Source organism: Dermacentor silvarum, chromosome 4 (genome assembly GCF_013339745.2).
Source record: "Dermacentor silvarum isolate Dsil-2018 chromosome 4, BIME_Dsil_1.4, whole genome shotgun sequence".
Lineage (NCBI taxonomy): Eukaryota > Metazoa > Arthropoda > Arachnida > Ixodida > Ixodidae > Dermacentor > Dermacentor silvarum.
The window spans coordinates 67,062,915-67,086,689 of NC_051157.2; the positions used below are offsets into that span (position 1 = coordinate 67,062,915).

Consider the following 23,775-nt stretch of genomic DNA (forward strand, 5'->3'; position numbering starts at 1 on the left):
ATTAGGTGCACGTGCGTATATGTTGACGAAATAAAGAATAACTCAATATATCACGGAGTATTACGTGCTGGACACTGTTAGGTTTGAGAATACAGAAAAATAAATTTGAATAAGTGTGAACCTAAAGAACAATTTCGTTGGATTTCCGTATTCCTCGGTCGCACCTGTAGGCCTTGTGAAAGCCCATTATTTCCAACAGTGATAACACCGGCTATGACAAAGAAAATGCTAAGATCAGTGCACGTTTTCGGGAAGTGCGTGCAAATAGAGCTAGCTCTCTTTAACAGCACAATGGTTTCGTGTTTTGCAAGTTTATAAATGGACGTTCCTGTGCATCTACCCGTACATGTTTGGTTTGCGGAGAAAACACATTCAGCCAGAAAAATAATTCACCGACATCGAGGACTGCCGAGGACAAGATAGTTTGAATTATTTGCAACCTGTGGTCCCTTCTGCCAGCATAATATGCTTGTACACTTTAATATATAGTACGTGCATTTCTCAGTATGATGCTGAATGTTTCAAGAAAGGCCTACACATCATATCAATCGCACAGCGCAAAACGTGCATAAAGGAAAGGCTTCTCACTGTGTTTACGAACGCGCAGCTATGCTATAGTATTTCACCAGCATTCCATATGCGGGTATGAGCCAGGGCCATGAAAGAAAGGGAGCAAGAAAAAAAGAAAAGAAGAAAGAAAGAAAGAAAGAAAGAAAGAAAGAAAGAGAGAAAGAAAGAGCACGTGCGCGGAGAGCTGCACCGGTGCCGGATCACGTGACGCGCGCGACCAACCAGGGTCGTTTGGTGCGTCGCGGGGAGGGAAAAGGAAGTGAAGGGGTTGGCGCACGCTCCGCCGGGCTTCCATCGCCTCATATCAGATTCGGTGCCCGGATGGGAAGGTGCACGTGGTACGTTCCGCCGAGGAGCAGGCTGCGTTTGAGCAACGGCACCGCGAACTCGCTCGGGAAAGGACTTGTCGTCGACGTGCGGATTCTGGCGTGAGGGCTTCCGAAGCCCAGGCGAAACGTCAGCGAAGAGCCGCGGAACCCGAGTTGCGGGAGCGTGATGTTGAGGCCAAACGTCAGTGAAGAGCCGCGGACCCCGAGTTGCGGGAGCGCGATGTTGAGACCAAACGTCAGCGTCGTCTTGCCCTCCGGGAACCCGACAACGCTGGTGCGTGCCTCGGCAACACTATAGCGCCAACTTCCCCGGTGTGACGGCCAGGTTTCAAAACCGGGACTTCGGAGCCAGCTGCAGTGCGTGTGACCGGTTGTGGTTCGAGCACAACGTGGTACTCGTCAGTGCAATTCGTTCCGAGGAACGCTGATAAAACACACTACAAGATTCGCTTGGCGCCATTTAAAATACTCGACAGGGGAAGGGCTACTAATTTTTTTTTAATGCAGCTGCTCCATGGCGCCGTAAGGAAACATAAACCTGCCTACTACAAGTCGTCTTGAGTCATTAAGCTTGAGAAATACTTTCACTCTCATCTTATATGCGGTATGTGTCACCCTGATCCCAAATACAGTTCTCGGAAGCTAAGATCCTGAGACCTCGACCACTGACCTCTAGTATGCACACAAGACAACCAAAGCACTAATGCGTTTCCTGAAGACAACTGGAATAGGCGAGTGCTTGTGAGTAAACATTCATCGTGAGTTGTCTACGTTAGTGAACATTTATCTGCAGGTGCGCGCACAATGTCTCTTTTACTCCTTCTTTACTTCTCTAACTCGCTTCTTCTTTCTTCTTATGTTTATTTTGCCCTTCTCCACATGTAATGCGCCAACCGGGCGAGACCTTAATTATCCTCTCTGCCTGTCCTTATTTTCTTTCTCTTTATCCGTCCTGAGCAACTGACATCGGTGATCGTCTGCCGCCACGTCTTGTTATAAGTTTATAGCTATCATGAGTGGCAGGTGCTAGAGAGCACGACATGGGGCAACATGCATAACATCTCTTCGTTCCCGTTTCTAACCGATACCGCCATTTCCGTCTTCTAGGACGCCCTATGGCCCCTTCTCATTGCCTTGCATCACTACATATTTTCACTCTGTGTTGCAGACCATTCCACCGTCCCCTGGCGCTGTGAGTAAAGTTCCGGTATAATGACACAATAAAGTTTTATCTCTCTCTCCCGGTATAATGAAGTGCCGAACTACCCTTAATTATTTTTTCAGTAGTAGTTTTATGTCATCCCTAGGCTGAAGTGTTTGGCGAAGTAAACCGTAGCAACTGTCAGGTGAAAAGGGAAGGTAAATATAGAAGTTGTTTTATTGATGTCGCCAAACCGAAATCAAAAGTTAATCTTCAATATATATGTATATATATATTAGTGTGTGTCCGTGTCGGTGTGTGTTCTTGTGGGCGTACACTTGTGTGTGTTTGCGTGCATGCGTGGGCGCGCACGCTGCGCGTTCCGTATTCAGTGGCCACAACATCTAACTGCACAATGATGTACTGTGTATTTACAACACACAAAGACACAAATGAGCTTCGAGTGCGCCTATTGCAACAAATATCTGCTCGTGAATAAAAGTCGCCTATTATAGTTATTGAGGAAATTACGCTCATATCTCTGACATAGCGCCTACAAGAAGTTGCTAGGTTCCGCAGTCCGGGTACTTGAGAATTTAGAGCACTGCACGGGCTCGGGCTTACCCGAAAGCCCGGGCCCGGCCCGGCCCGTGGGCTGGGCCGGGCCCGGGCACGGCATGTGCTTTTTTCGGGTAAACCTGGGCAATTTTTTTCGCGGGCTCGGGCCGGGCTCGGGCACGGCACGTGCTTTTTGACCCGGGCCCGGGCCGGGCTCGGACTTTCTGGTGATGTAACGTGCAACGAGTTATCCTCGCGCGTATCGACCCTGAAAAACATGTCTTTTTTGGTCTCGGGCCGGGTTCGGGCCGGTGTCGAGCCGGGGCTCGGGCCGGGCTCGGGCCTATGGTAAAGGGGTGGCGGGCCGGGCCGGGCAGGTAGCGTAGATTATTTTCCGGCCCCGGGCCGGGCCCGGGTTCTGCCATAAAACTTTTGGTCGGGCTCGGGCGGGCAGCCCAACGTAAAAACGGGTCCGGGCCGGGCCCGGGCTGAAAAAATCGGCCCGTGCAGTGCTCTACTTGAGATTCCCACCGAGCGGGATGCTGAAGTGGTCGTAACTTCCTTCCACTGAGGTCACCCTTGCTCTCCCGTTTACCCTATAGCCACGGTAGTGCCGATTTGCAAAGCGGTACATTTTGCGCGCTCTTGAGTTAGTTAAAACACTTTATTTTCAATATAACATTGTGCCCATTCATGCAAGACTAACGGTCTTTATACATAGTTAACGCACGCTTTCCATTTAAAAACCTCAAAATGTGCGAAAGCTCTTTTTTTACGCGAATTGCAAGGCCGCATTGTTTGCTGTGCTCCCCTTAATCAACAAAAAGAAAACACAAAAAAGATACTTTGAACTATAGTGCAGTAATCTCGTCTGTACTGTTTTTAAGTTTCAGCCAGTCAATAGCCCTAATGACAAGGCCGTGAGAGCGTCTTTCGCTTGACTAATTATTGGATTCATGAAACTTAGCTTCGCTGTCAGAAACGTGCCACATTTAGTGCTACACATTGCTCTATTTTCTTTTCGAAATAATTCGTGCTTGTCGCGTACTTGCAGAAGATTGCTGGCATCGATGGCGAGGACTTGCTGCCAGAAACGAAAGAAGATAACGGGTTCTCCTCGCCTCATTAGATATAAATAAGAAGGTGGCCGTAAGAAAAAAATAATATAGAAAGTCGAGGGTCAAGCAGAAACAGGCCAAACATCGGTCAAGCTGTGTGCCTGACACGCTCGGGCAGCAGCAGCAGCAGCTTGCGATTGAAAACGGGTGACTGGGCTTTTGAAGCTATTTTCGAAGGAAAACGATTAGCTCGTTAGAAAGGAGTCGTTCGGGGGTAAAAAGGGCCTTCAATCACGCTGCCCCTGCCCCCGTCTAGCTCCCGTTGCGCGAATGCCCTTCTGAAGAAGTTAGATTGGCGCGATCAGGAGATTATACCACGCTCGTCCGAGATTGACGAAAAGAAAAAAAAAAGGATAATAAGAAGCTTTTTGTTTGTGGAACGACATAGAACGACCGTTCAAGAAATAGGCGCTGCGCTATGTCGTGAAGGGAAAGTTAAAGCGCTTAAATCTATTGGAATGAAACTTAAAGAAAGCTTATCGCAATGCTTCCTGACGTGCCGAGAAGTGGAGCGGAATGGAGTTGACGTTGACGAAATGGTCATGACGCAATTGAAATTTCCAGTTTTCTATTAGTGTCAGCGCTGCACATGGAGCTCTAGTCCTGACACACAAAGTCAAGGCAATACCATGGATGGCTGATTGCGGGGGGGCTTACAGTTGCAATAGAATTAACAAAGTTGTCTATTTCTATATCTATGGCGGCACTGTAATGTCGGCATTTTGTGCAAACCTCAATGGATTGCTTAATGCATCTGGCTTTAAATGAATGTGTTTGAAGAGACGCTTAATGTATCTGGTATTTGCAGGGGTTAGTCAATGCTGCTGTTTAATTTTTTGCCGAAACAACTAACTAAATAGCAATTGTAGGACGTTCAAATTGATTTCTCCATTGCTCCGCAACAGTGACAGTGTAGCTCTACGGTTGAATCAGTTCGTGTACCATATATGTTAATGATAAGGTCCGACGTTGTGGTGCAATGAACACGAACAGAGCTCACAATTCGTGGGTCTTCTACTACTTCTTATTTTTCTTGCTCCGCTGTCTTTGCTTTCTTATGCATATTTAAGGGTAAGTCACGATATATTTAGGGCTTCCACTTTCCATTTTTGTAAACGACTTATGAACGCGGCAGTGATTGCAACCATTACATCAGTCTGGAAATGGGGACAATAGCCACCTCGTTCTGGAACACCACCCATATGAAATATGCCCACGCGGACAGCCAAATGCTACCAACGCACCATCGCCGAGCTTCACCAATTCTATCGCTTTAAATTTTGGCATCTCCACCGTAAGACTTCCGAACCAAGTTAGGATAACAAGAGGTGACAGATAAACGGTTTAGCGCACAGCAGTGAAGTGAAGTAAATATTTTAACCTACGATCACGTGATCTCTTTCGGTAACGAATGCTCTTGCTTATCATAATCCCGCTAGTGAGCACATTGTGTGCATCTTCGTCATCACTCCGTCGGTATCCTTACCTTGCTTGCAACAATTTTTGAAAAGCTATACAAAGAACACGTATGCTGTGATAGCAGAACAGACATTATCGAATTTAACGTTAGCTTTCGATACTTTCTTGAAGTAGTTTATACGATAAACAAAATAGTTTGGTGGACACGATTGCTGGTGTATGGGCCAATCAAGCAGGAAGAAAGCGACTAACTGTAGTGTAACAACCATAGCAACACATGTCATTTAATAATGCCCGACTTACAGAGGAAAACGCAAGGACAGATGAATGGTAGGAACGCACGTAGCAGATACAAACACAGTCGATGCAGCCATCATGGACACATGAACTGTACACAGAGCGCCGCCACGTTCGCGAAGTTATATGATAGAATTGAATAGAGGGATGCTATGCACTTTTGAAGCTATTTTAAGTTCATGAGGGCATCGCGAATAAAGAAGTTCCGTAGCAAATGTTATTTTGCGAGCAATGTGAACTATGCAGCACACACAATTTTGCCGACAACGGATACGACTCCTGAGCGAGGACGCATGTCATTTGAACTAGCTCTCAAGTTCCCTACGGGACATGAAAAATTGGGGACTCGAAGCAACTGGGGCTAACTGATACATGTTATTGCAGAGTTGCCACAAAGACACAGAGAAGGCAATTCAAGTTTTAAACAGCAATGGCTAGGCCAAACTCGTTCACGGTCAAGACTTTCCGGACTAGGTACTCATTTTCCGCGGGTCTTCACAGCTGCGAGACAACTCTATCCTCTATTTAAACACCTGCACTCCACACCGTCCCGAATCAAAAGAGCAGAAAAAGTGCGGCACTGTAGGCTGCTGTCGCGGCAGTCGACATGCAAATGGTCGCCATGCGATGCACGCGCGCCAAGTCAGTCGTATGAGCCGACTTCCATCACTTGCCATGATCTAATGCACCAGAGGTGGTTGTTACAGTGAGGAGAATGCTTGCCTTTCTGCCAGACAATGCTCTGTATTGGATGTCCGGCAACGGCGCAGTGCAGCCGCATGGTGCGTCCTGCTAGAGCCGTGACGTTGGCCATCGGCCGCACCAGGGGTCTTCCTAGCACGTTCAGTCTGGCTGAGTGGGAGACGCGGCCAACGCCATTGCGGGCCGCACAACTGTACAGACCACCATCCTCCACTCGGACGCCGGTAAGGTTTACGTAGCTGTGCACCAGCCTGCCAACACAGAGAACAGAGAAGAGCGACAAAGAGCCTTCAGACATCCTTTGTCCATGATGCCCAGATACAATGTTCACAGTGATATGGTTAATATTCTTTACACGTGATAGCGCATTCATTGTCAAGCTCCTCCAACAATTGGTATAGGACCTTTTGCTTTTTACAGTTAATGGAATACACATCCAACGAATCTTCATGAGCTCTAGTCTACCTATCGTAAAACCATTTGATTAACTGTTGCTGCCAGAGCCGTCTATTGATGGTAAATAAACGTGAGTGTAAGGGATTCTTTCTGCGAAGTGTGGGCGCCGCATTAGGTGGTTCAACTCACCGCTCGCCGCTGACGTAGTCTCCTATTCGGACATGGTAGTGTTCGGGCACAGGTATTCCATCCAGAGACCACGTGATTTGAGGTAGCGGAGTCCCCGATGCAGAGCACCTGAGCGACACGCTGCCACCCGGTCGCACCTGACGTTCGGTAAACACATGCTCAAAAACGGGGGCGTCCTCTGCAATCATAATAGGGGGGGGGGGGGGGGGAGAGAATAAGAGTACACAACTTGCCATATTGTTGTCTCCCGTAAATGACAACGGGACACTTGCCAAATTATTAGTAACCGGATGACAAGCACTGCGTAGGAGAGAATGAAAGTATGTCTGAATACAATTTTGCTTAGTATGTGAACGAGTAAAATATCGGAATATAACTGCATTGGGTAGGTGTCGAAAAAGCCAGGTAGTCATCTTTTGAGAGTCCGTAAGTGTACTAAGATCAGTTTTATAAACAAAGTACATCTAAGACTGAGAAAAGTGCCAAAGGTGTACCTGTGGCACAATGAGGCAGCCAGGTAGGTGGAAAAGTTTAGCGGCGCAAGAAACCTTCCTTTTCGCCACGGAATATAATCATAGCTCTGCTCGACTGAAGATGTTCACCACTTCTCCCAAGCAGATGCATGCATATGTGTGGAATGTGTTATTTATTAGATAACCATGCCAGAAGCAATCCATCTAAGGCGTCAAGTCTTTATAAAAGAGTGAAAGCCTCTTGAATATAAAAAACCAGCGACGAACACAACGTACACACGTAAGAAGACAAAGGTACGAGGCTGGAACTAACAATTGAACCTTTATTATGGGAAGTAACAAAGTATAGCCTCCGGCAGTATGCGCGAGAACTATCACAATAGCAACACAAGAAACCTCATCTATAAACAAATCACCTGATATACTAACACTCAGGAAACGCAAGTCCTTGTCACTGAGGGTTAATGACCATCGAGCTCACGCACGTGTTTCCCGGCTGAACGATATTGTCACATGATGTATTCGACGCTGGTAACTACAAAAGACGAGCGGTCGGCACGACAAACATTCATTTCTGCAAACTTGTGCGCCGCATAATCAAAAGCAACTCGCGCAGTAACAGCAACATGTCCAAGCATGGCCAGCGGTCGACGAACACAGAACCATCGCTTATGTGTAGCCAGAATTTGAATGCTGTCAAGGAACATGCGCATAACTATCGTGAGATACCGCGCGAGTTGCTCTGCGTGATACTATGGCCATATCGAAATTGCAAAGCTGGTATCGCGGTAGGTTTGTACGAGTGCTGACACCTGATAACATTCAGGTGTCATTCGACATGTAGTTACTGTCGAAATACTCTGTTTTGCCCTCCTTAATGGAAGAATCGATGACAAACAAGATAAAATATATATGTACGATTGAAAAATCGCTCTCTGAATTTTTGTGACACTTATGGCGGGTGGCGGTCACTTTCTTAGGTCAGTTATCAAAATTGGTTATATAATCAAGCGATGCATGAAACAGCGCGCTAGACCCATGACGTCAGAATCAAAACCACGAAAATCGTGCCTGATGGGTTACTCTGGATGCACTGCACCAACAGCTGTCGCAGTAAAATAAAATAGCCCGGGCCTAACAAAGAGTGCGTAAAAAAATGACGTTGTTCTTTTACCCTCATCACTTACAATAACAAAAAAATAAAGCTAAGTTGGTTATGTGCTGAGAAGCTCGTTCCTGCTCAAGCATGACTAAGCAGGCTGTCCACAATCTGCAGACAAAACCAGCCGGAAAATGCTCCAATTAGTGAAGCGCGCATTCCCGCGACGCTGTCTCGGGCTCTCGGTTGCCTGCACTCAGTGAAATGTGCTTCACAGCAAAGCAACCGCGGCGCGCTACCCGCGTCTGTAGCAGACAACGCGAAGCCCCTCCCCTAGGTCCCTGTGCGCCTGCGCCGCGTTGCTTCGATGCGCGGCCGCGCCGGCCGTGCTGGCGATGCGCGGAGCGCGGCCACGCTGAGCCGTCCTCACCCTAAGAGTGGTCGAGCCTGTACATCGACCAAGGTGGCCGACGTATGAATGACTACCTGGGAGATAATAAAATGTCACTTGACAGCATTTAAATACTGGCTACACGTAATCGATGTTAGGAGAAGGAAATTTCGGAGGCCTTTTATTTCATTAGGCAGGAGAAGAAGGTGTGTGAGCGCGACGTCTAAGCCTCAGTGACAAGGAATTACGTTTCTTGAGTGGTAGGATATCGGGTGACTTGCTCCGATATCAGCTTTTTTGCCTTGGTTTTGTGATGGGTTACGTGCATGCGCAGCAAGATTGCTGGAGGTTACATTTTGTTATTTCCCATAAGAAAAAAATTTGTTGCTAATTCCAGCCTCATACCGTCGTCTTCTTGCTTGCGTACGTTGTGTTATTCCTGGTTTCTCATCTTCAATCATGTGCCAACTGACCCAGCTTTCGACTTCGTTTAAAGGCTTTTGTTCTGCATAAATGCGGCCAATGCAACGAAAATAATCAACTGTTTACAGAAGAACGCCTTTCTTACACACCGGAAGCTTACAAAATGTAGCAAACGCTACAGACAATACGCTCATTGGGATGACCAGCCGGTTACTGTTCTAGAGGCAAACACAATGCACTGGGAAATGTTCAAGCGCCCTGAATAACTTAATATAAGGGACAGTGCACTACGCAGGACTCATTAAACCTCTTATCTTCCGCGCTCTTTATTGCTGCATTGTGGAAAAAGAAATGAATGGGGAGAAAAAGAAAACCTTCATTCGGAGTGTAAACCAAATTAGGAATCACAGAAAGCTTCCGAGATAAGGCAAGAAAATTTGAAGCCCATTGTTGAACTTGAAAGCGCGCTGCACTCGACTGGTAACCACCCTTTGATTAGGTGATTGCCTCATTTGAAGAACGGAACGATGGTAATTATTTAAATGAAGTTTGTGGTAAGAGAAACGTGTGGGTGGCCCTTTATCGACGAGGCCATGGAATTTAGTGTCAGAATATAGCAGGAAAAATTAAACATATTAAAACAATTTTAAAGCAGAATCCGTGAATTTTGTTATGGGCCGAAGTCACAAAACGAGCGGGAGCAAATCAGGCCGGAAATTACTGTCATGAAACGCAATGGACGAGAGTGAGAGGTTCTTCTACTTTTGCTTATAGATAAAGTAGCGTATGACGTATATTTGTAGCTTCAAAGGAGTAGCGATCTATGGTAAGTGCCGGAGATTTCAAAGAAGCTCTTCGTGATGTTGACTGAAAAGAAAACGAGAGGATTCATTCGGATTGGAAGAGATGAGAAGATTGCAATCATCGTACAAGAGCCTTGATTCGCATTTAAGCTCTTGCAGTTTTTACAAAAGATGCTTGCGAAGATAACCACCATACATGCAATGAGAAGGCAGTGCATTTTACGAATGCCGGTTACAGCGCTCCCGCTCATTCGCTCTCTTTGAAAAAGAATGCTACGCGCTCCACTTGAACCTCATTATACGTTAGAAAGGCGCGGGTGATTTCCTGACCTTTGTGACAACCGAAAGTAAAAATATGTAACCACTATTTCTACGTAGGAGGCAACTTATTGAGCTTTATGTTTCAAGTGGTTTATCCTGTTGCAAGTTGGTGGAGGGTGGGGGGGAGGACATGCTTTGAGAATGGCATAGGCGAACACAATAATTCAACGATGAACGGCAAAAAGAAACCCTTGACAAGAAGTTTTTGTCGAAAATGGTTTATTGGATGAACGTACTCAACTGTTGCTTTCAATTACCCTTCGACGGTTGCAGCTTGGCGGCAAACAGCAGGTCAGCAGTTGATGACTGCTACTAAAAACTCTACTTAAACTTGCCTGAGCGAAAACGACAGGTTTCGTTACTATATGCTGAACCGGTAGCTCGGCTTATTTCTAGTATTTTCTACTACTACTAGCCTGACACTTACTTGTAACCTTAACTTGCGGCAAATTCCTTTCCACACTTGATAATAAGTAAGCTCTCGAGTTCCCTGTATAAGTGGCGTTTGCACTTTCTTTGTTTCGAAACCTAATTGTGTCCTCTTTGCTTTACGACCTCATGCTAAGCCCGCCGAACAACTCAGTAAACGTTACTTCACTCTGTTCACAACCTCTCCTTATAGGGTTGACGGTCACAGCCTCTTTGTCCAAGAAACATCTTTTTAGCAGCACAGAGCTTTCCGACAAGAGCATAGACGTCATCTTATCACAGGAGCAATGAATCACCGCTTATAAAGCCTAGCAGCAATATCGCTGTGTCTAACCCTGCTGGAAGCACCATGGCCACTTTAAGTCACATCACATGGAAACCCTCAAAACAGAGAGAGAGAGAATTGCGTCGAGTAACAAGATCGCGTGGACAGGCTCGTACACTAGCTGCTCTTAAATAATTAGGCGTGGCCAGAACGTCAGCTTTATGGCCTTATACATGCCAACGTACACAACCCGGGCACCCTAGTCTAGGAGCAACATCCCCCACTCGTAATTTTAGGGGTTCCTTCTTGTTTCACCGTGATTAAGTACAGGGCCTAGAAGGAGCGTTGGAAACATGCGTCCTATAGAAGCCAGACAAGCGACAATTGATACTGCTTTTGCTTAGCAGTAGGTGCTTTAGCTAGATTGCCATAGCAAAATAGTACAACGTCCCAGACGTAAAAAAAAAAAAAAAAAGGTGGCTTTAAAATAACTGCGCAAGAAGGCAGTGATTCTCAACGCGGCAAGTAAAAACCACCTTTCTAAAGGAAAAAATTTGCGTCTCGAAAAATCCCCTAGCTCCGAAATCAAGCGCCTATAAGCTTGCTGGTGTCAGGGACGTATCTTTATAGCCGCACAATCGTGATATTTATAGAGTCGGTAGCCTGTGTAGCAATGCCCCTTTGAGCAGTCGGAGTGGGCGTATAGAACGAACTTGATAAAAGATAATTGGGGACAAAATCTAATGACGTGTATTTACAAGAAATTTTGCATAAAAATAGCACAAGTAGTGCCTTGCCGGTCCGTCGATACGCGTGTGGGCGTAAAGGTTATGGGAGAGAAGGAGGGAAGGAACGGACTCCCGCTGCAACAGAACGGCACTGATGGCGGTAATGACAATCGAAAATAATAATAACAATACTAATAATATAATCTGCAGCCATTCTTATTGCGCAAGTGAATTTCTGACTGGGTATACGTACGATACGTTCCCGGATTGCTGCAATAGCCCGAGTTCTGGCGCTTGATGACGCGATGGCACGTCAATTATAGCCCGGTGTCGTTCCTCATTTGCTGTAATGACAATTTTGTAAGCTGCGTTACAGCACCTCGCAATCAGTTAAAGCATTACGTCCCTACGGCCTATTGCACAGTGGGAACAATAGCGTGTAGACACGTGTACTGGGCCGTGGAGAAGGCGCAAAGCCGCCGCTCGGTGCTACTAAAGGATACTAAGAATAAACATGGTTTCTGCAAGAACACCACATGCATACGCGAGGAGTATGATGCAAGACTGAAATTTTTAACAGTGATTTCGACGGTAAGGTGCGCATGACTGAATTGGAAGCATGATCCGTTAGCATGTGGCTGGGAAAAAGAAGTACTCGGGTGCAACTTCCAGCCGCCTTGGCTGGAGTGACGAAAACTGTGTGTTCCCTTGATCTATGATAGCGCGTTATACAACATGGTCTGCTAGTTCGAGACGTTTGTCCGTGCCCGCAACATGCTGATTTTATTGCGTCTGAGGACGCGCCTACGTAAGCAGACGCTCATGTACGCCGAAGCATACCACTCCCACGCTCTAGGCGCAAGCGTGATGCGAGCTGTGCTTGACGCAAGTGTATGCTTCAGAGAAAAATTGTGCTGAAAGGTTTCTAGCGGAAAACTTAGGAGTAATTAGCCGGAGAAGGGTACACTTCTTGGAAGCTGTCGTTTTTTTTTTTTCGAAGTGCTTTGGTAATATGAGCTAACGAAATTCGGGGAAAAGTGAAGGAACATTCTTTAATGTAGCGAACAACAAAATTAACAAGGTTACCTGAGACGCGTGTTTCGTGGAATTCAAAAAGCGAGCTCCAGTGCATCGCAGCTTCATATAATGACCGAAGTTGCAAGAAAGAAAGAAAGATGACACGTGGAGTAATCATAAAATAGAAGTAGCAAAGCTTGAGAGTAAATGCTATGCAAGAGACAGTGTAAAAAAAAAAAAAGCTAAATAAATCGGCGTGTTCACTTTACCAGTTTATATCTCCATGACGACAGCCAATATAACGAGGTAGTAAATGAAGAGAGAGCAAAGATAGATATCCTCTAAAAGGTTCCTAAAACGGTTCTTGCGAACGCTTAGACAAAGAGGTTTTTCTCTCAAGGAATACTTTCTGAGAAGAATTTCATGTCAGTACGCTATAATAACACAGGCAGGAGTGGTTAAATACTACCCTTCCCTCACGCTGCGGCGTTCTCTCTCAACCTTTAGACCTGTTCGGCCATTGCTATGTCCCGCCTCCTTTAAGCAGTGATGCAATTTTTGTCTACTTCCGGTTGATTTGAACCGAGTGTGTTCCCACGTCTCTTTCCAAACACGTTCACTTTCCTTCGCAACGCTTTGTTTCCGATTCTCCGCTTGTTCGGATAATTTTATGCTGACATTCTTGGCAAATTATATACAAAACCTGGCTCTCTGACAAATGCAGAACCTGCGGTTACCGCTAAAAGCGCGTTTCGTTTCGAAACTGCGGAGGTCGCGGTGTTGACGAAGCAGGTTGGTGTTGACATTGACGTGCAGCGCTCGCATCCTCTACAGCGTGCTTTCGCTGCAATTTACTCCCTTCACACAAGTGCAGTGCAAGACGAGCGCAATGGAGCACTGGCTGGCACCATTCATGTTCCTGGCCCCAAAGAAGACATCGCTGCTCCTATTTTCAAGTGGGAACCCCTCCGCGTTCCATCGGTTTCCCCATTGCCAGAATTGTAACAGACGATCCGCATTATGAGGTGGAAGTGGGCCATTGGTTTGAAGAAACGTCTAAATTTATTACATTTGTATACTTACTTTTAGGACACAAATTACTATGCATACCTATGATATTAAAAGTAAGCTTAATGAAGCAGTATGTTTCAAGCATTCCCTGTGACGCAACGTGGGTAACTAATCCTACACATTGCTACAATCGGACGCATCACTCATCCACGGAGAGACGTCACTCATCCACGTTACGTAGCGGGGAAAGGGCGGCTGAAAACTCAGGGTAGCGGCGCCGCTGCGATCGGTAGCGAGAGACATGTTTGAAACTTTCTAAAAATAACGCGCTCTACGCGGGGCGCTTAAATGTGTCACCTAAAGGTCAGAAGGACCAACCCTAAAATCTCAGTACGCTTGTACAAAATCTTCAAAATCACTTCAGGGTCCCTTTAGGGAAGTTTGGTAGATTCTAGCACAAAACAGATTCGGTTCACCGCGGTCACAAGTGCAGAAAGCAAAGTAGGGTGAAGGAATGTAAAATTTCAGGCCACGTGTCCACCTTGAACTCTCTTCAGCTACCATAACGGTGTGTATTTTTTGAACAATGATTGCTCACGACTATTTATTTGTGCTTCAACTAAACAAAAAGTGCAAGGTTCTTGTATATAAGACCTTTCGGGAATGATTATGACATAAAGAACGACGTGCATGGAAATGTCGTCTATGAAGTCTATGAAGATACATTCAGATCTACAGCGTCACGGCTTAGAAGTGAAATTGAAAAGGCTGTCTTTTTAAAAACATTATTTTCATCGCTACGAATCAGCGTGGCTAGCGCCTCGAAACAGAGCTGCAAACGAATTCCATAACAGCCTATGCTTCTGAAATGTTTCTCTGTATTGTGCCTTTAAGGAATTGGCACTAAAGGTAGTAAGCTTCTGAAAAAAAAAGAAAAAAAAATATCATCACGTGATCTTTTTGGGTGAAGGCAACTGGTCAATAAACCCACATATGCTACCTGAAGGCATCAATGTAGCCGGATTCAAGCCCTCGTTATGTAATGAATGAGAAGAAGGGAACCAAGGGGCCCGATTTTTATTAATCCCCGTAACAATATCATAAGTAGCCAACAAACAATGACACCTAGGGACAACATAGGGGAAGTTAATTTTACTTACTCATTGAATTGAAGAAATGATAAATTGATGAAAATGAAAATGGATGAAAAAACAACTGGCAACAGGTGGGGAACGATCCCACGTCTTCGCATTACGCGTGCGATGCTCTTACCATTGAGCTACCGTGGCGCCGTTTTCCCATCCACTTTCATTAATTTATCATTTCTTTAATTCAATGAGTAAGTACAAGTAATTTCTCCTATGTTGTCCTTGGTGTCAATGTTTGTTGGGCACTTATGATATATATATATATATATATATATATATATATATATATATATATATTGTACAAGATCTTCTGATTACACAGTGGTGAAGAATACGATAAATGGCTGTTCATAATGTTAGTGCAGCGCGTTCAATGATTTGAAATGCAAATGCAAATTCCTGTACACAAATACGTCATCACCACTGAACACAATACATACCTTATAGCATATCATTCAGTTTCTTACATCTGTTTAGGGGGGGGGGGGGGAGGCGCCATGAGTGTTATATTTTTGTTCAGCCGGTGAGGTTCACGACGAACTGACTACGCGCACAAGCGCAGCAAACGAGCATGCACGTTAGATTTCGTGAGACACGCTGTCGTCATAATACGGGGGGATAACTAACTGCACACAGTGCATTGACAGAAGCCAAGTGTATTCTTGGCCCGTGTAATTCCTGTGCACCTTTTTAGCATTAGCCACGATTGCTTTTGTGACTGCTAGCAACTCCCCTGTCGTCATGTCCTTACACTTACTACCAGAATTTATTTCATGGATTCTACTGCCGACAAAATTAGTTGAAGTGAATGGATAACACACACAACTTAGTGGCCCTGACACTCACGGTAGCGTGTCTTCTCGAACTTAATTGTTCTTTGCCAAAAAATAGTTCAACATCACTTTGAGTAATTAATTAGGCGTCCAAAAGCACTGCATAAATTTATTAGGTATTTCATGACGCAGCAATGTCGTTGCGCTGGATAACGTGATCCAAATAAAAATAAAATGCATGCCGCCTTTTCATTAAGAACTTGCTGCAAATCATAAGCTCACTGTTGATGCCTTCTGTTAAACCAGCGTTTGAATTTTCTAGAGCCTAAATGTTGAGAAGACGTGCTTCTATCGTAACGCGCATTTATGTGGCGGTACAGCTGATGATACGTTTGCAGCGCGCAACCACCCGCGGCGGTGGCTCAGTGGATAAGGCGTGGCGCTGCTGACCAAGAGGTCGCGGGGATCGAATCCCGGTCGCGGAGGACACATTTCGATGGAGGCGAAATGCAAAAATGCCCCTGTGCTTGTGTTGTAGTGCGCGGTAAAGAACCGCAGGTGGTCAAAATTATTCCGGAGCCCTCCACTACGGCGTGACTCATAACCAGAACTGGTTTTGGAACGTTGTTGTTGTTGTTGTTGTTGTTGTTGTTGTTGCCTCAAAACATGGCTCGTACCCACGAGGGGGATTGGCCACACTGGATAAAATAAAACATACACCTAACAACGAACAAAGGGGTAAATGTGAATAATCAAAATTAAGATTTTGGCAACTCCTTAACACAGATTTTAAGATGTCCTATACATAAACTAACTAAATAAAAAATTAAGAGAAAGCTAACTACAAAAATAAACATAAATAACATGTCCCACGGTCGGTACCCTAGCAGCGTAACCTTCCGGATGCTTCAATAAATTTGTGTACAGCAGTGATCATCGATCCCTGACTTGTGCCTAATTGACAGGCCCCCAAAGACAAAATATTTGGCGTTGTAAGTGCCAAACCCAGACTACTGCTTGGAAATAAAAACATTCTACGGATGGAGAAGAAGCGGTGGCAAGAAAGAAAGAAATGTCAAAAGTCTCCGGTTGATTACAAAACGAGCAGAGGTCACTGATTGATAAACCGGATCTATGAAGATAAAAATTTAGGCGGGGAACTCTGCAGCGGAAAGTTGACAGCGTCACCTCACATTGGCGTGAAAGGCACTTGCTCGTTTTCCACCGAAATTTTAAATGTTGAAAATCGTCTGAGGAAAGTATGTGATGAATCATGGCAATTCAGCAATAAAAAGCGTTTAAATCTAGCTACTGTTATAAAAGAGAAATCAGGAAGAATATTTATGACCGGACCATTTAGTGATGTCGAAGTGAGCGAGTCAGCTGATTCATTTAAAAAGATTCCATTATGTCCGGGGACCCAGACAAAGCGGACTTCGGATAAATTTTCTGGGGCAAGAGTCGAAAATATACTCAGTAGATGTGACTGATTATTGGAAGTTAAATGTGTACAGACCGAAAGCGCATCGGTAACAACTATTACCTTAGAATTCTGTGGACCCAATTTTCGGATGGCAAGAATAACTGCCAGAAATTCTGCAAAGAAATATTGGAGTGTAACCAGCGAGACGGAGAGCAAAAGGCCAGTTGAGTTGATTCGAAAAGATGCCAACACCAGCCTTCTCTAAATTTTGTGATGCGTCCGTAGAAATAACCAAATGAGACGGAAATTGACTAAGATGGTCTTGAAGGAGACCTTCAAGTATGCGCGCAAGAAGAAGTTTCGCGTGTTTTGGAAAAATATCATCAAAAGTGAGATTTATTTTGAATGAATTAGATTTTGGAGAAATCAGGCGCGGTAGGCTAACTTGAAGTTTTGATAATAGCGATTGAACAAAAATAACTTGTGGCTGTCGGTAACGCCGCCATCCTGTTCTGAAAAATGATTCTGGTGAATTGATGAAAACGGGTTGCAAATTGGAAAGGGGTGTATCATAAAGCTAAAGAACATTATTATCCACAAAACTTGGCAGCCCGAGGCAGAGACGCAGCGCTTGCCTTTCCAGTAGAATTAAAGGGCTTCGCTTGTATGCTGCACATCCTGAAAAAAGAACACAACCAAATTCTAGAATGGGGCGGACGTAAAGCTTTTAAATCATCAGCAACGTAGTTCTATGCATCTATGTGTTTTTATTGCTGAACCGGCGCAACAATGCCACTGCACGTTCTCCTTTATTAGCATTTGCTTCTATTTGCTGCTGCCAGTTTAGCTTAATATCATAAGTTATCCCTAAGTACTTCAAAGTTGGAACTTGCGGAATCGGCTGATTACGATAATGAAGAGAAATAAAGACAGGATTTGACAATGGAAACACTAGTAGAGCGCATTTCTTTACGTTAAGCGAAAAAGACAGGTCGTCCAGCCAGGACTCGAGTTCAGACAAATAAGATTGCAAAATTTGGTATAACGTAATAATATCCCTTGCTGATGAGAAAAATACAATGTCATCAGCATAGAGATAGAGTTGTACATCCTGATGGATTGGCACAGAAGATAACAAAATATTAAACAAAAGTGGCGAAAGAACTGATCCCTGTGGTACGCCTCTCGTCTGTTTTACGTATCCGATGTCACCCGATCCTTGAAGCAAAAAATTCTCCATCAAAAAGGAACTCTTGTATCCAGGCTACTAAATAGCCTGGAACAGAACAGCTAACAGAACAGCATTGTCTTACGTGACGGACAGCTGTAATTTTAAAGCAATTTAATTTCGAAGAATCGCAAGCGGCAATGGGACGCGAATGCTGCTAACCACGCCGCTGAGCAAACTCGAGACTACAGCGACGAGCAGATAATCGTAGAACGCAGCGGTAGGAAAAGTTGCACGAAAGAGAAAAAAAGTAGAAGGAAAGGGAAGGGAAAGTAGTAGGTCAGGTACACACACTACCAACCTTCGCTTACCCCCGTTTTCTCGGCAGGCGAAGGGCTGGTGATCTTTTAATGCATAGACGACAAGTAGATTTTATATTTGTATTGTAGCGATCCATGATGGCTACTCACATTCTCTTCAACCTCAATGACGAAGCAGCGAAGCCGGCGCTCTCAGTTTATTTCCGCGCGTTTCTATGCCTTCATAGGCTCAGCTTCAGTTTCGTACATGTGGCGCAAAAGTCTAAAGTAACACAAGCTCTTCCCGAATTCGGAAATCATTCGCTTCGTTTGCGGAGCTGAGAATATGCATGGACAAAGCAGCTGCCTGAACGCATCGTGAAGCGGTGTAATGGGCCGGGATAATGTAACCATTCCCTTTCGCGCTTCGTCAGCGGTTCGAGCGGCGGTTTGCCTGTTATTACCAGGATTGGCTGGCCATGAATGGTGGATGATAAGAAATGAATAAGAGACTGGGAACTTAATCTAGTTGATTGAGCAGCACTAAAAAAATAAAGGAAGAAAGAACAACGTTAGCGCCACAGGACATGACAAAAAAGCTTGTGCTGTTTTGTCTTCCTGTGGCCCGGTAGCTAGCGCTGTTTCTTTTTCTCTTTAATAGGACTGTGCGAAGATTCGAAACTTCAAATAACGAATCAAATGGTATCCTATTCGATTCGATCTTTGTGTCGAAAAGCCACTAATTCGTAAATGCGAATATTTTTCGAATACCTTTCGAACATTTCGAAACGTAAACTGCGCCCACTAAACATAAAATTGGAGAAAAAAGTACTATAAATGTTCACTTCCGCTTACATAGCGTAGACATAAAACAAGAGAACTTGCGTAGTGGAGCAGGCTGTCAAGCCTGTCAAGCCATTCTCACGGCTTTTAGCCCAGTGGACCTTCCTGTGTATTGTCTGGTAAATCCCTTAGGTAGCCATACTTTCCAGGCTGTAAACCAATCATTCGCACTCTTTTAAGAACCATATGCAGGTAAATAAACCACTCGTTCCCTCCTAGTGCTCCCGTTGTGCTTTTAATAACCAACGCTTCGTAACGTTCTATGTATAGTGCAGAAACTTGCTAACTTTAGGAATACTGGGATGTGAGCATCGTTTTATACTAATTGGGATAACGGCTATTCATCATTCGAAAGTTATTCGAAAAGTATTCCATATTCGATTCGATTCACTTCTGCCACCATTGCATTCGGGTTCGATTCGGTCTAAAAAATCACTATTTGAACACCCCTGCTTTTTAAGAATAGAATTGAGCAAACGTATTTATTTTATTTTTATGTAAAAATACTCCAAGCCACGCAATATTATATACAATGCCCATGCAGGAGGGGCATTGTATACAATATTGTTACCGATTATAGTGCTAAAGACAGGGGGGAGAAGGATAAATTTATCATAAGAATAACAAAGTGCTTAAACGTTATAACAGAAACATACATATACAAAAGAAGAAAAATACGGAAGGCACAGCAGATGATTATAATTAACCTTTTAACAAATCAAATGTTCGTCGAGAGACTGAACGAAATCAGTGGACTCTCAGATCGCTCCTGGAAGTCGATTACAGTACTCTAATGTGGGCAGAAAACAGATGTTCCAAAATGTTTTGGTTCTAACAAAAAGTGTTTGCATCGAATGAGTGCCTGTGTGTATTGTGTGTCTGGTGTTTAAGAGAAGAAGATAACTTGGTCTAAAAATCCTCGCATTACTAGTCAAAGTGTATTAAGAAACAGTAAAAGGCTGAGTTTCCTACGCTATTCTAATGAAAAAAAAATACTGTTATTATGCACAATTGAAGTTCAGTGAATTTGTTCTTCTGGGGTACTTGTTGAAAACTAACCTGACATCACTTCGTTTGCTAAATTCAACTTTAATAATGTCCCTTGCAGTCCCTTGTAGTCCCTTGCAGTTGAATATTGTTGTTTGCTACAGGCACCTACCACACGCCAGAATCATCTTCAGAGACTTATAACTTTACCATGATTGATATGGCCATGATTCATATAATAAAGTACGAAGTGTGACAAACAATTTAAGCATCCTACTGCTACGGCACGTGCTGCATACCAGACTACTCTTAAAAGGTTTTTGAAAACTATAGGTAGTGATTGTTTTTCCTTGAGTGGCGCTTAAACCAGGAGCGGTCTCTGTCAGGCGGCATTTAGGGAATTCCGGAATAATAAACTAACGTTTACCTCCGATGACGAGTTGCGCCGATCCCTGCGCCGAGTCCCTGTCGTTGTAGACGAGGCACTGGTACATGCCGTGGTCCTGGCGCTCCACGACCGAGATGTGGATCAGGTCACGCGACAGGATGGTGATCCTCGACGATGAGCCACCGGAAGCCAACTTTCCGCTCTGCCTTCCACCGTAAGACGTGGAAGACGCTGAGATGGGGTGGCCATTGTGCGTCCACAGCACGCCGTGTACGGGGTGTCCGACCACACGGCAGCTCATGTTCGCACTCTTTCCCACGTCGACTACTTGGGCAGGCGGGTCGATGTGTGCGGACAGGAGCACTGGAATTGAGCCGGAGCCAAAGATGGCACTTTCGCGCGTCAGCGCGAGTTGTTGGTGAAATTACCCCGTCTCTCTGTAAGGCCATCTTTTTTTGTTCTTTTGGGTGGTGCGAAAATTGCCAAAATGGATGAACAAACCGTAATGATTTTGTGATCCGCAAAGTAGATTTCATAAATAAAGGCAACAAGTTATTTTTTTTGGTAGTCTAGAAGCTTAAGCTGCACATTTATGAATACCCCTAAGAGTGCAGCACAACCCAATGCCATCGGGACCTATAGCCGATAGACGACCACGAGTAACATGGCTGTGTATGAATTTGCTGCTCAGCAATCTGTCACCTATTCTACCGGTTTTGTAAACTAAATAAGAAATTATGCGTCACCCTCATTAGTTATAAGCATTACAATTTGATGTTTCTTTGTTAGAATCAGCGGCTTTTTGTGTGCGTCTAAGTGCAACGACATCCTTAATCTCGTTGAAGCTCCAGCTGTCAGCGAAGCGCAAAGATCTTGCTAAACCTCCTTGAATGAATGCTATTATCTCCTTTCCTCCTCCATTTTTTAAGTAAATTTGTAGTCAAGCTGGAAACATTACAGCTTCGACACGGCAGCTTCCGCAGAAAGAGAAATAACCTATACATTACTATAATCCTCAACCTGTGCGCCTGGAAGAAGTTCATCTGTCCTTAAAAAGTCTCTGTAGCAGGCAGTTCACCAGCAAATTTATGGCAAGTACTCTTGGCTTAACTCTTTGGGCCTATCGCACCACTGTTTTAACATTTGGAAAAGGAACGAATTTGCCGTATGAATTCTGTTACCCTAGGTTTGATTCACATTTGCTTCAGCTCTAGAGTTCCTTCGACGTTTGTTGCATTCACATTAACTTTTAAGGAGTTGAAATGCTTTGCTGCAATTAATTGTATGTGTCTTCTTTAGCAAAAAATGATGTGGCAAGAACGGAAAGGAAGGACAAGAAATTACACTACTGGATTTTGCATCATTGACACTTTTAGTGAAAGGGTCACCCTTTGTAATTGCCGCATTTTGATTAAACATTGCAAAATTGTTTTGATCCAGCAGCATAATTTATTGTTCAGTGCGGAAGGATGAGACGAAGACAGCGGGGCCGACACATACCACTGTGTACCATCCCCTTCGCCTTCTCCCTGTAATTTCTGCGCTGCCCAGTGGGTTATACCATCACAAAAAGCCAAAGTCTCTACGAAGTAGCGCGTCCGGTAATCTAGCGTTCATTACTGAAATATATGGCTACTGCGCGTAATGAAGTAACGAAACGGGCGATGCGGAACGAATAATCTTGTCATGTAAGCACTGTTATTTTGAGAGTAAGACACTTCTTGATATCAAAAGGAGGCTTAGATACTCGTGCGCAGAATTTGAAGAGAAGATCGCAAAGAACACGCGCAGATAGCTACTCTGCATGTTTCCAACTAGGTCGGATCCAGATCGCGAGCTGGAGAGTTTGTTCTCATGGAAGGACTGTTAATCACACGCAACGATGTGTGCCTCTCTTTCTAACGTTCCTAAACGAAGGGGGGAGGGGGGTTTGTTCGGTCCACAGGTGACGTATATTCGCAACCCAAACAAAAAATGTGCACAGTCGCAACATTTTCTCGCCCTGTCTGGAAGGATGTTACCGCTAGTAGCACCACTCTACTAAGCCAACACCACCCTCATTACTGAGAAATACTAAATCTCGCTGCGAGCACCTTCCAGTAAGAAGATAAAACTGGGTAGAAGCAAGCGCTTACCTGTGACCAGGAGTTCGGTGTAAGCCCTGTCTTCGCCAGCCGAGTTGTTCGCCACGCACAGGTACTTCCCGCTGTCGAGGATGCGGGTGGCGTGCAAGAACAACAGTGCCTCCCGGCAGCAGGGAGACCCTGTCGGAAACTTTCACCGGTATGACGCCTTCAACACTACCCGAAGATGAGCTGCGTAACACTGTGCTTTCCCTGACTACACCACCCACGACACGGAACCAGTGATGTCTCGGAGGTGGGTGTCCTTGTGCCAAACAGGGCAGCACGGCACGCTCCCCCTGTTCCACTTCAACCACGCTGCGGTAGTCAGCCATCCGGGGAGGAAGCTGACTGTGGGGCTCTGCGTACAAGAGAACGAATGAAGTGGAATGTTTCCAAAGAATGCTCCGGCGACTCCTCGTGCAGCACCTTCAGCCCATCCAGCATATTTTCCTATCGCAAAGTAACACGTGACGTGTTACCAGCGACGACGGCTCCGACAATTAGTCGTTTGGACAATAAAGTTCATCTGTCCCTTTCTAAAAATTTACTGGACGCCTATTAAAAATTTTAAGCCTTCAGTTGGTAGCAAAACGCATCATTCTAAGTATTGCCACGACTTTTTTTGTCTACTGAGTACGCAAACTAAAGTGCTTAGCCAGGACAGCCCTTAGGGGATCTGTCCGACCTCTCTTCCTCATCAAAAAGATCATTTGCCGAGTTTCCGGTTTTACTTTGCCAGGAAATGACGCAAATAATGGTCCAGGATGTTCTCGTATTCATTGAGCTTTTCTTGTTAATGCAATGAACAAGTAAGCAGAGTTCTGTTATCAACATCAACGAAGGCTGAGTCTTGAGAATATTGCGTAGCTGGCTCACGTATCTCCGTAACGATTTCAGCTCACACCATTTCCAATTCCTCAAACGTTTCCTGGATTATGTGG

At 44.8% G+C, this 23,775-nt stretch overlaps 1 pseudogene; it reads right to left on the reverse strand.

Moving 5' to 3' along the window:
• LOC119448675 (Down syndrome cell adhesion molecule-like protein Dscam2) overlaps positions 1–23,775 on the reverse strand; it is a 181,265-nt pseudogene that overhangs the window by 54,496 nt on the left and 102,994 nt on the right.